We start from the raw sequence: 16,594 nt of genomic DNA on the forward strand, positions 1-16,594 counted from the left end.
CCAGGTTCTGTATCTTGGGGCAGTAATAGAAGGCCTTGACTACTATGTACAGTGTTACTTCAGAGGTCTGTGATGCTAGTTGAGAATTATTGTGATTCTTCACAAAGGCATAGCTATTGATTAAAAATAATAACACATTTCCCAAATTACTTTTATCTCATCACTTCTAAATAAAATAATAAATAATCTTTAGACTGTTTGGATAACCAAACACCAGTACATTTCATTTGGTGTTGATTTTTTTGTCAAGATCAGAATATAAAAAAATATTCATTTTTCTAAGATTTGAAAATAACTATCTGGAGAAATTTAAACATCTTACATTTAAAAATAGTATACATGAACTACATATTTTTTAAAATTTATTCTAGTTAGTTAATTAATTTTTTTCCAGCCTGATTACAGTCTACACCCTCCCAACCCACTTTCTCTTCTTCCAGTCCCTCTCTACAACGTGCTCTCTCCCCCCATCCATTCCTCCTCCTTTGTCTTCAAGAAAACTATCCTATCAGACAGCCATGGTATATCAAGTTGCAGTAAGACTAGACACCACCTCTCCAATTGAGGCTGGTCAAGGCAACCCAGTAGGAGGAGAGCTCCCCTAAAGCAGTCACCAGAGTCAGAGACAGTTCCTGCTCCCTACAAGAAGACCAAGCTACACAATAGTAATATATGTGCAGAGGGCTTAGGTCAGTCCCATGCAAGCACTCTGGTGGGTGGTTCAGTCTATGTGAACCCCTGTGAGCTCAGGTTAGCTGAATCTGTGGGTTTTTTGTGGTTTCCTTGGCCCCTCTCAAACTATATGTTATTAAATAAATATTTCAGACATGTGATTCATGTTACCATAGATGATTAACATATCAACCTCCTAACTAATTGAAAAAGAAATTATATACATACAGAAACAGAAAAAAGAAAAACGTGTTTTATGTAAAGATAGAAGGCAATGGATAATTAGGAGTTGTGATTTTGTTATGGTTTAAACATGAAATATCTGCTATAGGCCCATGTGGATGAACACTGTTGGTGGCACTATGTGGGGTAGGCAGGGTGTAGAAACTTTAGGAATTGGTCTCCAGGCCTTGAGGTTTAATTATAGCTGAGCCCTAATCCCTTCCACCCTTTTCTTCATGTTCTGTCAAGATGAGAGGAGGTGAGAAAACCAAGTTGTACATTTCACCATTGTGGGATTTTCTCCATCTTGATGGACTGTATCCCTCAAACTTTGAGCCAAAAAAAAACCCCTTTCATTAAGATGCTTCATGTTGGGTATTTGGTCACAGAGATGGGAAAAATAACAAATAAATATATTAATACACTTTTATTAAACTCTGCTCAGTAATTTCATTTATAGTTCTAGGGATATTTGTGTTGCATTTCTAGGTTTAAAGTTCAGTTTTACCTTAGGTTTTAATTCTCTATATAGAAGAGAAAGAATACCTACCTACAAACTTAAATATACACTGTATTCCTATTAACTCATGTATACCTAAGTATATTTAATGGTGTTAAATTGCTGATCATCATTTTTTTTCATGGGCAGTGAGAAAATTTTTGAAAGAAAAAATCAGCATTATATAATACAGTATTCTGAATTAAATATTGTTATGACCTTATGTGTTACTTTTCTATTGCTATTGTAAAACACCATGGCTCAAGTCACTCATAAAAGGGAAGGTTTATTTGACTTAAGGATATTATAGAGGTTATTATAAGAGTTTGTTATGGCAAAAAGCAGCAGATATGGCAGCTGGAGCAGAAGCTAAGGGTTCACATCTTAGATGCAAGCAGGAAGCTGAAAGATCCTTTGGAAATGACATGAGGATTTTGAAACCTATGAAACCTGCACCTAGGGATACTTCCTCTAACACAGTCACACCTCAAATATCACTGTCAACTGGAACAAACTGTTGGGTACCATCACATTCAAAGCACCATACTTTGTAAAGAAGAAAGCCAACAATTTAGCATGATTTTAAGTTATAAAAAAAAAAACAAAGATTCTAAACATTGTCTGTCCAAAGTCTCTTTTTTCTTTCTTTCTTTCTTTCTTTCTTTCTTTCTTTCTTTCTTTCTTTCTTTCTTTCTTTCTTTCTTTCTTCCTTCCTTCCTTCCTTCCTTCCTTCCTTCCTCCCTCCCTCCCTCCCTTCCTTCCTTCCATCCTTTTTTTTAAAGTTTTTTTTTTTAATTTTGTTTGTTCAAGTGTACTGTTTGATACATGAAGGGACTCTAAGAGTGCATCAGATATCTTGGAAGTGGAGTTACTTAACTGTTCTGAGCTGTCATGTGGGGCCTGGGAACTGAACTCAAGACTTATGAAAGAGTATCAAGTGTTATTATTGATTAAGCCATTTCTAGAATCACTTTTTAAGTAAAACTTAAAGATAGATCATGGTGCCTCCCCTTCCATGTGAGTAGTGTGTTTCCTTATTGTGCCTCATTTCTATATCCCTAGTCTGGACCCATAATTACAGAGTCACACAGAAAATAGAGATGACCATACATTTTGAAGCTTTTGGAGTTTAAATATGCTCAGACTGGACTAGATAAATCTGAACCTTTTCAGCTTGGCTTTTGGAGATGGAAAAACCTTAAAGATATTAATATTTTTTTTGAGGTCACTGAGTTAATTTATTTTTTTTCCTCATTTTTTTTATTAAAGATTTCTATCTTCTTCCCTCCTCCTCCCCCTTCCCTCCCCTTCCTTCCTCCCATACCCCCTCTCCACCCCTCTCCAAGACAAAGAGACATGAGGGTTCCCTTCACTATGTTAAGTCCAAGGTCCTCCCAGCTCCCCCTAAGTCCAGGAAGGTGAGCAACCAAACTGACAAGGCTCACAGTGAGCCCGTCCATGCTGTAGCCCCCAGCTAGGTCCTTGGGCAGCTGAGGAGAGGGTGTCAGAAATGTACAGATCCTATTGCCATACTCATGAATATCTTGCATATCACCATAGAACCTTCACCTGGCATTGGATGGAGAAAATGACAGAGCCCCACATAGGAGCACCGGACTGAGCTCCCAAGGTCCTGATGAGGAGCAAAAGGAGGGAGATCATGAGTAAGGAAGTCAGGACCGTGAGGAGTGCGTTTACCCATTGAGACAGTGGGACAGATCTAACGGGAGACCACCAAGTCCAATATTTTTTTAATATGGCATGAAGTCTAGGAAGATTTTCTAGTGTGAAAATTTAGAAAACCGTTTAACTTAGAGAAGAAAAATACCAAAAATATTTTCAATTCCTTGAACATGAATATTGTTTTTAAATAAATAATTTCTAATGTTATTTATAATAATCCACGTTTGTAGTTACAGTTTCTTGATGAGTGCAAACTTTCTTAAACTCTTAGAAATGTAGACTAATGATAGCTATTAAGATGTTTTTAGAAAGTGATGCTCTAAGAAGCAAAATATATTTTGATTTAATAAATTCAGATTAAGAGGAAAGAGCTCAGACTTCAGTTTCTACTTTTTATGGAGAATCAAGATTCTTTTGTGGCAAGGATAAACACATTTAATAAATACATGCTATATAAACCTTCGTAGCATCTTAGCAGAGTTATAGAATTTTATATTTTAAACTTTACTCAAATTATTAAATTAGTATTTCCATGAGCTAGAAGGAAGACATAGTTGTTTTAAACATGTGCTTATATAAACTTAGTGCCTCTAACAGGGACTAAGCCTTGGAGGAGCTTTCAAACAGTCTAAAAACATTTTAGCAAAGTTAGGAGTACCAGGGATCTGCTTTATAGTGCAATCTGTATGCCATTGTGCATGCTGACCATGATGCTCCAAACCAGCAAGAGCTAAGAAAAGTATCTTGAACCAGGCACTGCACAGGGAGCAGAGATCCAGTGGCATCTTATTGGTATGATCATCATCTCTAGCAGAAATTCTCCCACCAAAAGAATTGCTAGTGAGATCTGGATACTGATGTCTATTTCTAAGTAGAAAGATTATAAAATCATTCATAAGGATATCTGGTGAACATAAAAATACATAAACTTTCAGAAACAAACACTGTAAATGATATATAAAATGGAGAATTAACAATAGATAAATTCTACAAATATCAGAAAGCATATTTTTCTCAAATGAATTTATGAATACAATTAAATCCATGTAATAACTGTAGGTCAACTTAATATATTCTCTGATCAATATGAAAAATAGTCCTTTGCCAATAACCCATTTTTTCTTTGACTTAGTTTTTATTTACCTTCCCTTTTATTATATAAAATATGTACATTTTAGCATTTACATAATTCCATCAATAAGATGCCAGTTTTATCTTCACTCCTGGGTATGGATACTCTGTGACTCATTCAAAGATAAGAATTATACAAGTCACAGCTCTTCCTTCCCTATTACATGGGATTCTGGCTTGAGTTTTGTATTTGTAATCTGCATGCTGAACAAATTGGTGTTTCTCCTTTGAAGATCTACATATTTCATGCATATGTGGCAGTTGTAGGTATATCTGTCTGCTGTAGGTACAACTCACATTCATTGAAAGTAATTACATAGAAAGGGTTCTAGTGAGCGAAGTGAGTTGATAAAAATGACAATGCAGGACTCCGTATTTATTCATTTACAATGACTTCCACATCAGCTTCTCTCAGTTCATAAATCTAAACATTAGTTCTCTTGCTGTCAGCACTTCAGATTCCACCTGGGATCAGTCAGGCAAGCTGTGCTCTCTGCCTCCCAAATCATCATGCAAAATAAAGAGTTGGCATTTGGAATGTGGCTGACAGGTTGTTTGATGATGCACCAGGCAGAAAGAATTGTGCTTTCCCTCCTCAACAGTGTAAGCTCCTCTGTTCAACAGAGTTAGAAAAGCAGATGTGACTTAAGGAGCAGGGACATGGGGTGCATGCTGGGGAAGAACCATGACTTCTTAAGGAAATTTTGAATTTCAGCATTTCTCAGTTTTTCCTAAAAAAGAAAAAGTTTAATCTTTTGCAGATCTGATAATTTTACTCCTGAAACAAAACCACATACTGTTAATTTTATTTAGTTTATATGTTTAGGTGAAGTATGTGCTCTTACACTGGAGATTATCTCCAAATGGCCAAATTTACTTAATTTATAGTTATTCCCCTTTGAAAAAAATTCTTGAACATTCAAAGGCTATTTTTCTTCAGTACTCAATACAGTAGAGTTGTTCAAACTGTCTTAAATACACTAGTCATTTGTTACCCATCTCTAGAGTCTAAAATAGAAAAGAGTTTACTGATTTAATATTTTACATTTAGAGATGGGTAGCAAGTGTCTAGCTTGTTCAAGATAAATAGTTTGATTTGAAGCCTTTACTGTCATTCATCCATATATCCTTTTCCATTAAATGTTTATATGATGTGTATTTTCCACTAACAAAAACTAATTATTTTTAAATAGTAGGGACTTCTAAACTAAGGAAATAAGTAAGAATTTGTTTTCTGGCTGCTTTTATACCCGAGGGAGACTTTGTCACACAGAAACCCCTCCAACGGTAGGTCTGCTGCTGTAGTGAGCTGTGGGCTGCATTCCCGCCGCCCTGCTTTCGGCCTCCTGACTAGCTTATACCCTGAAATAACAACACACAAACTGTATTCTATTAAATACTGCCTGGCCCATTATTTTCAGCCTCTTACTCACATCTTGACTAACCCATATCGAATAATGTATGTAACACCACAAAGGGTGTCTTACCGGGAAAGATTCAGCACATCTGACCTGGTGGCTGGCTTCATCGCATCTCTCTCTCTGAGGAGAGGCAAGGCAGTCTGACTAACTTAGGAGAGGTGTGGCATCTTACTGATCCTTCTACCTCACTTCCTCTTCTTGTTCTGTCTACTCCACCCACCTAAGGGGCAGTCTATCAAATGGGCCAGGCAGTTTCTTTATTAGCCAATGAAATCAACTCAAACAGAAGACTCTCCCACATCATGCTGTATGTGTGTAATTACTAGAACTTAACAAATTTGTAAAATGCATTAAAAACAGGTGATACTCACAATATTGAAATTTTAGGATCTCTGCACATCTCTGGGATTAGCAAAACTAGGAATGAACACGTTTTGTGGAATAATTATCCCATTTGTATATTTAAAATTGACGTCTGAATCATCCCCTCTACTGTTTCTGCATCTCCTTGTCTCTCAGACATTAACCTGTCTATTTAGATTAGACAAAGGGCCAAATAAAATACCAAGAAAGAGTCTGAATAGCCAAGGGACATTCAAAGCTACCCTACTGAAGAGGATGGGGAAAGAGACAGATATAAATACCATTCTATGATGTTTAATTGTATTCCATTTAGTGATATAGTTCTATATCAAAAAACAGCTGGATATTTCAAATTATTTTAATTAGTAAATTTATTTTAAAATTGGTACATAGCTATGTTATTATTACCCTATTATTGAGGATATTTTAAAACAATTTTATTATATCTTGAAAATATCTCCCCATTCAAGAGAAACATCTTCATTTTAAAATTGAAATTTAAAATGTCATCTCTGTATATATATATATATACATATATACATATATATATACACACATACATACATACATACATACACATATGTGTGTGTGTGCTGTAAGAGTTCCTTCTATTTGTGTGTTGCTTTCATTGGTTAATGAATAAAGAAACTGCTTTGAGCCTGATAGGGCAGAATTTAGGTAGGCAGAGAAGGCAGAACTGAATTCTGAGAGGAAAAAAGCAGAGTCAGAGAAGCCATAGATCCTCTGCCTGAGATGGATGCTGGTTAGAATCTCTGGTAGACCAGAGCCATGTGGAGATACACAGATTAATGGAGATGGTTTAAACTAATATATAAGAGTCAATAAGAAACTAAAGCTAATGGGCTGGTTCTTGGAGAAAATCAACAAGATTGACAAACCCTTAGCCAAACTAATCAAATGGCAGAGAGAGAACACACAAATTAATAAGATTAGAAATGAAAAGGGGGACATAACCACAGACACAGAGGAAATTCAGAGAATCATTAGATCTTACTACAAAAGCCTGAATGCCACAAAATTGGAAAATGTAAAAGAAATGGACAGTTTTTTAGATAAATACCATATACCAAAGTTAAACCAGGACCAGGTAAATGCTCTAAATAGTCCTGTTAGTCGCAAAGAATTAGAAACTGTTATCAGAAACCTCCCTACCAAAAAGAGCCCAGGACCAGATGGTTTCAATGCGGAATTCTACCAGAACTTCCAAGAAGACCTAATACCTATACTCCTTAAGGTATTTCATAATATAGAAACACAAGAGTCACTGCCAAATTCCTTCTATGAAGCTACAGTTACCCTGATACCTAAACCATACAAAGACTCAACCAAGAAAGAGAATTACAGGCCAATCTCACTCATGAACATTGACGCAAAAATTCTCAATAAAATACTGGCAAACCGAATCCAAGAACATATTAGAAAAATTATCCACTACGATCAAGTAGGCTTCATCCCAGAGATGCAGAGCTGGTTCAACATACGAAAATCTATCAATGTAATCCATCATATAAATAAACTGAAGGAAAAAAACCATATGGTCATCTCATTAGATGCTGAAAAGGCATTTGACAAAATTCAGCACCCTTTTATGATAAAGGTCCTGGAGAGATTAGGGATACAAGGGTCATTCCTAAATATAATAAAAGCTATTTACAGCAAGCCGACAGCTAACATCAAATTAAACGGAGAGAAACTCAAGGCTATCCCACTAAATTCAGGAACACGACAAGGCTGTCCACTCTCTCCTTATCTCTTCAATATAGTGCTTGAAGTTTTAGCAATAGCAATAAGACAACATAAGGGAGTCAAGGGGATTCAATTTGGAAAGGAAGAAGTTAAACTTTTGTTATTTGCAGATGATATGATAGTGTACATAAGCGACCCGAAAAACTCCACCAAAGAACTCCTACAGCTGATAAACTCCTTCAGTAACGTGGCAGGCTACAAGATCAACTCCAAAACATCAGTCGCCCTCCTATACACCAAGGATAAGGAAGCAGAGAGGGAAATCAGAGAAGTATCACCTTTCACAATAGCCACAAATAGCATAAGATATCTGGGAGTAACTCTAACCAAGGAAGTGAAGGATTTATTTGACAAGAACTTTAAGTCTTTGAAGAAAGAAATTGAAGAGGATACCAGAAAATGGAAGGATCTCCCCTGCTCGTGGATTGGGAGGATCAACATAGTAAAAATGGCAATTCTACCAAAAGCAATCTATAGATTCAATGCAATCCCAATCAAGGTCCCATCAAAATTCTTCACAGAGATTGAGAGGACAATAATCAACTTTATATGGAAAAACAAGAAACCCAGGATAGCCAAAAAATCTTATACAATAAGATACTTCTGGAGGCATTACCATCCCTGACTTCAAACTCTATTACAGAGCTACAGTATTGAAAACAGCTTGGTATTGGCATAAAAACAGAGAAGTTGACCAATGGAATCATATAGAAGACCCGGATCTTAAACCACAAACCTACGAACACCTGATTTTTGATAAAGGAGCCAAAAGTACACAATGGATGAAAGAGGGCATCTTCAACAAATGGTGCTGGCATAACTGGATGTCAACCTGTAGAAGAATGAAAGTAGATCCATATCTATCACCATGCACAAAACTCAAGTCCAAATGGATTAAAGACCTCAATATTAATCTGAACACACTGAGCTTGATAGAGGAGAAAGTGGGAAGTACTCTACAACAAATGGGCACAGGGGACCGTTTCCTACGCATAACCCCAGCTGCACAGACATTAAGGGCAACATTTAATAAATTTGACCTCCTGAAGCTGAGCAGCTTCTGTAAAGCAAAGGACATTGTCACTAAGACACAAAGGCAGCCTACTGACCGGGAAAAGATCTTCACCAATCCTGCAACTGACAAAGGTCTGATCTCTAAAATATATAAGGAACTCAAGAGACTAGACTGTAAAATGCTAATTAACCCAATTAAAAATGGGGCGCTGAACTGAACAGAGAATTCTCAACAGAAGAAGTTCGAATGGCCAAAAGACACTTAAGGTCATGCTCAACCTCCCTAGCTATCAGGGAAATGCAAATCAAAACAACTTTGAGATATCATCTTACACCTGTCAGATTGGCTAAAATCCAAAACACCAATAATAACCTTTGCTGGAGAGGTTGTGAGGTAAGGGGTACACTCATCCATTGCTGGTGGGAATGCACACTTGTGCAACTACTTTGGAAAGCAGTGTGGCGGTTTCTTAGGAAAATCGGGATCAACCTACCCCAGGACCCAGCAATTCCACTATTGGGAATCTACCCAAGAGATGCCCAATCATACAACAAAAGCATATGCTCATCTATGTTCATAGCAGCATTATTTGTAATAGCCAGATCCTGGAAACAACCTAGATGCCCTTCAGTGGAAGAATGGATGAAGAAACTGTGGAATATATACATGCTAGACTACTACTCAGCAGTAAAAAACAATGACATCTTGAATTTTGCATGCAAATGGATGGAAATAGAAAACACTATTCTGAGTGAGGTAACCCAGACCCAAAAAGATGAACATGGGATGTACTCACTCATAATCGGTTTCTAGCCATAATTAAAGGACATCGAGCCTATAATTTGGGATCCTTGAGAAGATAATAAGAAGGTGAACCCCCCAAAAAAGATATAGTAATCCTCCTGGATATTGGAAGTAGACACGATCGCCAGGCAAAAATTGGGAACTTGAGGGTTGGGCGAGACGCGGCCAAGAGAAGATGGGGAGAGAAAAGCGTGAAGGGGAGAATGGGGGGAGCTTGGAGGAATGGGATGCTTGGGATACAGGAAGGGTGGATATGGGAGCAGGGAAGCATATATCTTAATTTAGGGAGCCACCTGAGGGTTGTCAAGAGACTTGACCCTAGAGGGGTTCCCAGGTTTCCAGGGAGACGCCCCCAGTTGGTTCCTTGGGCAGCTGAGGAGAGGGAGCCTGAAAAAGCCAGTTCCTATAGCCATACTGATGAATTTCTTGCATATCACCATAGAACTTCCACCTGGCAATAGATGAAGAAAATGACAGAGCCCCACATTGGAGTACCGGACTGAGCTCCCAAGGTCCTGATGAGCAGCAGAAAGAGAGAGAACATGAGAAAGAAAGTCAGGACCGTGAGGGGTGCGTTCACCCATGGAGATGGTGGGACAGAACTGACTGGAGATCACCAACTCCAGTTGGATTGGGACTGATGGAACATGAGACCAAACCAGACTCTCTGAATGTGGCCGACGGTGGAGGCTGACAGAGAAGCCAAGGACAATGGCGCTGGGCTCTGATTCTTCTGCATGGACAGGCTCTGTGGGAGCCTTCTCAGCTTGGTTGATCACCTTCCTGTACCAGGGGGGAGTTGGGAGGACCTTGGTCTTAACATAGAGTAGGGAACCCCGATGGCTCCTTGGCCTGAAAAGAGAGGGAGGGAGGGTATGGGGGGAGGGGAGGGGAGAGAAGGGGGAGGAAAAGGGGAGGAGATGGAAATTTTTTAAATAAAAAAAAAAGAAACTAAAGCTAATGGGACAAGCAGTGTCTTAATTAATACAATTTCTTTGTGTTTATTTCAGGTGTAAGCTAGCTGGGCAGCTGGAACAAACAAGGGGCCCTCCCCTTTATATATATATATATATATATATATATATATATATATATATATATATATATATTTGCTTTAAGATAAGGTTTTACACTGCAGCCCAGGTTTGCCTTGAACTCATTATGGTGCCTAGGCTAGTCTAGAACTTGTATCAATTCTCCTGTCTTGGCCTTTATAATGTTGGAATTATAGCCATATGCCACTATGCTTGGTATCTAAAAGTAACACATGGGACTGTTTGCTTTTGTAGTGACTACTTGGAAAGCCAGTTTGCTAAACTGTTGCTCTGAGCTATATTTAAGGCTTCCAAAGAGAGCAAATTTAAAGACTCCAAAACAAAGACAAGGCTTTAATATAATCAGTGAGCCCTGGCGCTTATTGACTAGGAGTCGTCATGAATTGTCCACATCCCTCATTTTCCATGCCTGTGATTCTTATGATAGCATCTTGAACAGCAATATTTTTGTATCTTCTTCTTCTTCTTCTTCTTCTTCTTCTTCTTCTTCTTCTTCTTCTTCTTCTTCTTCTCCTTCTCCTTCTCCTCCTCCTCCTCCTCCTCCTCCTCGTCCTCCTTCTCCTCCTCCTCCTCTTCCTCCTTCTATTCTTATTCTTATTCTTTTTTTTTCTTTTTTTTTTTTTTTTGGTTTTTCGAGACAGAGTTTCTCTGCAGCTTTTTTAGAGCCTGTCCTGGAACTAGCTCTTGTAGACCAGGCTGGCCTCGAACTCACAGAGATCCTCCTGCCTCTGCCTCCCGAGTGCTGGGATTAAAGGCATGTGCCACCACCGCCCGGCTCTTATTCTTATTCTTATTTTTATTCTTATTCTTATTCTTTTTCTTATTCTTCTTTTGAATAGCCAAAATCAGGATTGCATTTGTGGTTATAACCAGCAAATGCACATTGACAAAAGCCATAACTTGATCTCATTGAATAATAGTATTAAGAAATTAAACAAAACAGCAACAACAACAACAAAAATCTTGACTGCTTTGGCAAAAACCAAACCAAACCAAACCAAAACAAACAAAACAAAACAGTATGAATGATGAGTGAGTTATACTAGTACAAATAGATACAACAAATACACATGGAAAGAATGGAAGAATGGAGGGACTTAGCTACCTATCACAAGCAATATTCAGGAACTACTCTGTGATCAATCCATATATCATATCCCAAAGGATTAATTAATGAGACACTGATTCCATGCAAAACTGTGATGACTGCTCTAGGGGATAGTAGCATGCACAGAACTCGAAATATACTAATAAATAAACTGTCACAATACTTTTGTAGCAGTAACTTAAAATAGAATGAAAATGCTATTAAACAGATGCAGATAAAGTAAATGTTAAGCTAATGGATTTTTATGAAGATACCTTTACATCCATGTTTATTGCTGCATTATTCCCAATAGCTAAGTTTTAGTATCAGCCAAAATGTTCAGCATTAATTAGCAAATGAAAGAAATATGGCATATGCACATCAGGGTTATATCCAACACAAAGATCTTCAGTCTGCTGTTGTAAGGAGGCCGCTTGTTGGTCTCAGCTGCCCAGAACCAAAATAATCACAATAAACTATTATTTAAAATACTGCTTGACCCATTAGCTGTAGCTTTTTATTTGCTAACTCTTCCATCTTATTTAACCCATCTCTATTAATCTGTGCATCACCACAAGTTTGTGGCCTACCAGCAAAGTTTCAGCATGCCTGTCTTTGGCGGAGGATCCATGGCTTCTCTCTGACTCTGCCTTCTTCCTCCCAGCATTCAGTTTAGCTTTCCTCATCTACCTAAATTCTGCCCTATCAACAGACCAATGCAGTTTTCTTTATTAATTAACCAATCGTATTCACAGCATACAGAGGGGAATCCCACATCAGTGTGCCATTTTCTGGAACATGAAATAGGAATATATTGTATTAAGGGAATCAATCAAGACACTACAAAAAACAAAATCATATTTCTTTTATATGTGTAGTTTAATTTGTAAGCAGAAGAGGAATTGTCTGGGAAGAGGAAGTGGTCTGGCAGTGGAAGGGAGGAGGGGAAATAAGAGAAAGAACTATGAGAAGCAAACATGTATGACAAGCATGTAAGGAAATGCCATAATGAAATCCATCATTTTATACAGTGAATTGTTGGGACTAATGAGTCCTGGTCTTCAGCTGCTCTTCCCTCCTAGAACCTTCTAATTGAAGTTACTAGAAGCTGTGCCTAGTTTAGAGGATCAGAGGATGGGATTTTCACCTGTTAACCATTGACTGCAGTGTATTTAAGCCTACCTGGTGTTAATAAAGAAGGGCTTTTGGTACCAGTGATTGAAGGTCTGCGTGTCGGTCTGTCTCTGCGTGTGTATTCTCAACATCCAGCCCCTTTCCCAAAGCTCGCGAACTGGGGTCTAGCTCATTAAGCGCAGACCGGGGCCACAGTGCGCAGCAGTGAATTTACATGGACCTTTCTTTTTTTATTTATTTTTTGTTTTTTATATGGATTTTTCTTAAACAAAAGAATTTCTTGTTATTCCCTGTTTCACGTGATGAATATCTCTCAAAGTGTAAATAGCACATCATCTTGCTAACAGCTATTTCTTTTTTATTACCACTATGGAGTACCAGCTAGATGCCAGACATGTTTCTTCTATTATTTCTAATTCATGCAACAATACGTCAAAGAAAACATCATTATTCTCATTTCATAAAGGAGGACATGGAGACTCAAAAGGATAAAAAGGTAATTTTCTCAAAGTTGCATGTCAAATCGTCTCCAGACTCAGGATTCTTTGTCTCATGCAGAGGCAAAAAATTCCCCTCCTCTGCCTCACCTTCACCTGGTACTCAAATGCTCACCAGGCACTTCCTGACAACCCAATACATTTCTCCAGGAGGGAAGATTTAAGGGTGTCTAGCTCGGAAACTCATCTCCATATTATCTCTGGTTAGCATCGAGGTCATTCTGGGCTTCTTCCTGTCCCTGGAGACTAGTACTGACATAGTGATCTTCACTTTCTTATTCCAAGCACTTAAGTTTCTGCCTGAACAGTCTACCAATCATAGTGTCCCTTCAAGACTGCTGTGTAACTTCGAAGACTTTTAGAACTCCATTAGAAGCCAAGCAATGACTGCCCATGTGGGCACTCCATAATTGCCTAATTTGGTCTCTTTGTACTGCAAAATTACTAAGGAAGCATGAGACATTTGCAAATAAGATCTCCACTTACTCCTCCTTCATCTCAACACCCCAAATCCCAGTTATACTGAGAATTTTTCTAATCTCAGAAGGTGGTTTATGTTTCCCTGAAAGGCAGAACATGAATAGAACCCTCTGCTTTTCTCTTTCTTTTGTTTCTGGGCTTGCCTCTCTTTAGGGCTCAACATTTACACCACTTCCTTCACAAAGCTGACCTGTGTTTTTTCCAGGCATGTCGGTTTTATTTTTATTCTTCTCTCCAGATTCATACCTACACAAGGGCCATCACTATTTATGTTGGAGGGGGGGCTGCTTCTTGGTTCCCAGCAGCTCATTAGCTTAGCCCCAAAATAATCACACAGTAACTATATTATTTAAATCATTGCTTGGCCCATTAGCTCTAGCTTCTTTTTTTTTTTTTTTTTTTTTTTTTTTTTTTTTTTTTTTTTTGGTATTTCGAGACAGGGTTTCCCTGTAGTTTCTAGAGCCTGTCCTGGAACTAGCTCTTGTAGACCAGGCTGGCCTCGAACTCAGAGATCCGCCTGCCTCTGCCTCCCGAGTGCTGGGATAAAAGGTAGCTCTAGCTTCTTATTGGCTAACTCTTACATCTTACATCTTAATTTAACCCATCTCCATTAATCTGTGCATCACCATGAGGTTGTGGCCTACTAGAAGTTTCAGTACATCTGTCTCCAACAGCGGCTCCATGGCTTCTCTCTAACTCCTCCTTCTTTCTTCCAGCATTCAGTTTACTTTTCCCTGCCTAGTTCTGTTTCCTGTAGCTCTGCTATAGGTCCAAAGAAGTTTCTTTAATTAATGGTAATCACAGCATACAGAGGGAAATCCCACATCATATTTACAAAAACAAAGACCATGTCCCCAAACACATACACATACACCCCCAAACACTGTTTACATGGCTATAAATATACTTAGAAGCCAATTCCAAGGACAAAAATATCAACAAACAGTTCTGATATGATACTGGTCTCTACTTCTCTGTTCTTTGATACAGTATTTCACCCTTCGATGTAATATTATAAAGTACTAGCTGGCTCTCATGAGTCTTTTCAGGCAACCCTGAGGATTTGACTTCTGAACATATGTAAGTATTTGAAAACAGCTCTTTAAGAATGGTGTGAGGGGCTGGGGAGAGGGCTCAGTGGTTAAAACACTTGCTGCTAACCCTGACAACTGGAGTTTGGTACCTGGATACCATGTGGTTGAAGGTGATAACCCACTACTGCCCTGCAAGTTGTCCTCTGACTTCCACGTGTGTTCTAGTGTATGTGTGCCCCATACATGTGTGTGTGTGCGCGCGCGTGCACACACACACACACACACACACACACACACACACTAAATAAACAAGCAAATGAAATAAAAAAAACAGTACAAGGAGTAATATTCTTTCTTTCACTTAAAGCCTCCAATTTTCTTAAACGATGTGGTGGCTGAGTTCAAATCTGAGCACTAGCAAAGAGCAGTTAGTATATCAAAACACCACCTTGCCTGGGAAGCACGGGCATCTGAGTACTTCTCAATCTGCTTGCATTTACTATGAGACTCCCGAGATTGTGTGAATTCATGGACAGAGCAAGGAGACCTTTCATTCTTATATAAAACCAGGGTGTGTGTGTTAGCCACCACATTTTAGACATTTGAATTATTCCTAAGCCCTTAAACTCTGAAGGGAAATGCATTCATCCCATGCAAACACATATTTTGATTTTTTTATTTATTTGATTTCATGAGCCTGTCTCCTATTTTTATTTACTTGCTTGGTAGTTTTGTAACAAATAACTTCACTTTTGTAACCACCTTAATTTCCTTCATCAGATTAAGGTCAACATCTGAGGCTAGAATTTAAACCCCAGAATATATGGCAAGTAAAGAATCTTTAATTTATGAAATTGAACAAGTTGGCTCATCCAAACATCTCTAGGGCTTTAAGGGGGGATGTCTATAATTCTCTGAATTGTATTCCTTTCACAGTGATATTTTGTAATTCCATTCTATTACCCTTGCTTAACATTAATGAGATAAAAAGATCACATTATGGCGATTGATGTTCTTCAAATTGAATGCACGTTTCCATGTACAAAGCTGTCTGCTAATTTAAAAAACATAGCATGTAACATAGAATCATGACCATGGTCATCACTCAGCTGGGACCAGATAGTATTTTTTATCTATTCATTGGATTTAACAAGGCGTGAGATGGAAGCAGAATACAAAGTGTGAGTAGATTATTCTGTAGCCCTCCTTTTGGCCAGTTCTTGGCAATCAAGCAAGGAAACTGAGGCTTCATGTTTCCATGGAAATAAACCTCAAGGTCAAAGGGGCATATGGAAGGTCAGACAATGACAAAGGAACATCTGAGAGGCCATCTGGATGAGTGACCTGACATAATTAGTCATTAATCCCACTCTGGGGAACAATAGCTCTGGCAGAGAGTGTTTGGGCTTTGATCGTGGTCAGGGTGATCTCATGGGGAAGGGGAAAAAAGCCCCACTTGGTAACTAAGCAGATTACCCCGGCATGCTGTTAACTAAAGACAAGGTGGCCGAGGAGGCCAACGGGATAGCATTTTACATATTAGACTACACTTCCCTTTACTTATCACAGGCTGCTCTAGGGCCATGTGGCTTTCGGATTAGCTTCTGGGTAGCATTTTTTACAGTTTACAATGGAAAGCAAGCAAGAGTCCCAAAATACTTTGCTTAAAATTCTCAGGCAGCAGATGGGAAGATTGCTGGAGAGCCAACGGCATTAGCCAGCTTGGTTTA

This window comes from Arvicola amphibius, chromosome 8 (genome assembly GCF_903992535.2).
Source record: "Arvicola amphibius chromosome 8, mArvAmp1.2, whole genome shotgun sequence".
Classification (NCBI taxonomy): Eukaryota; Metazoa; Chordata; class Mammalia; order Rodentia; family Cricetidae; genus Arvicola; species Arvicola amphibius.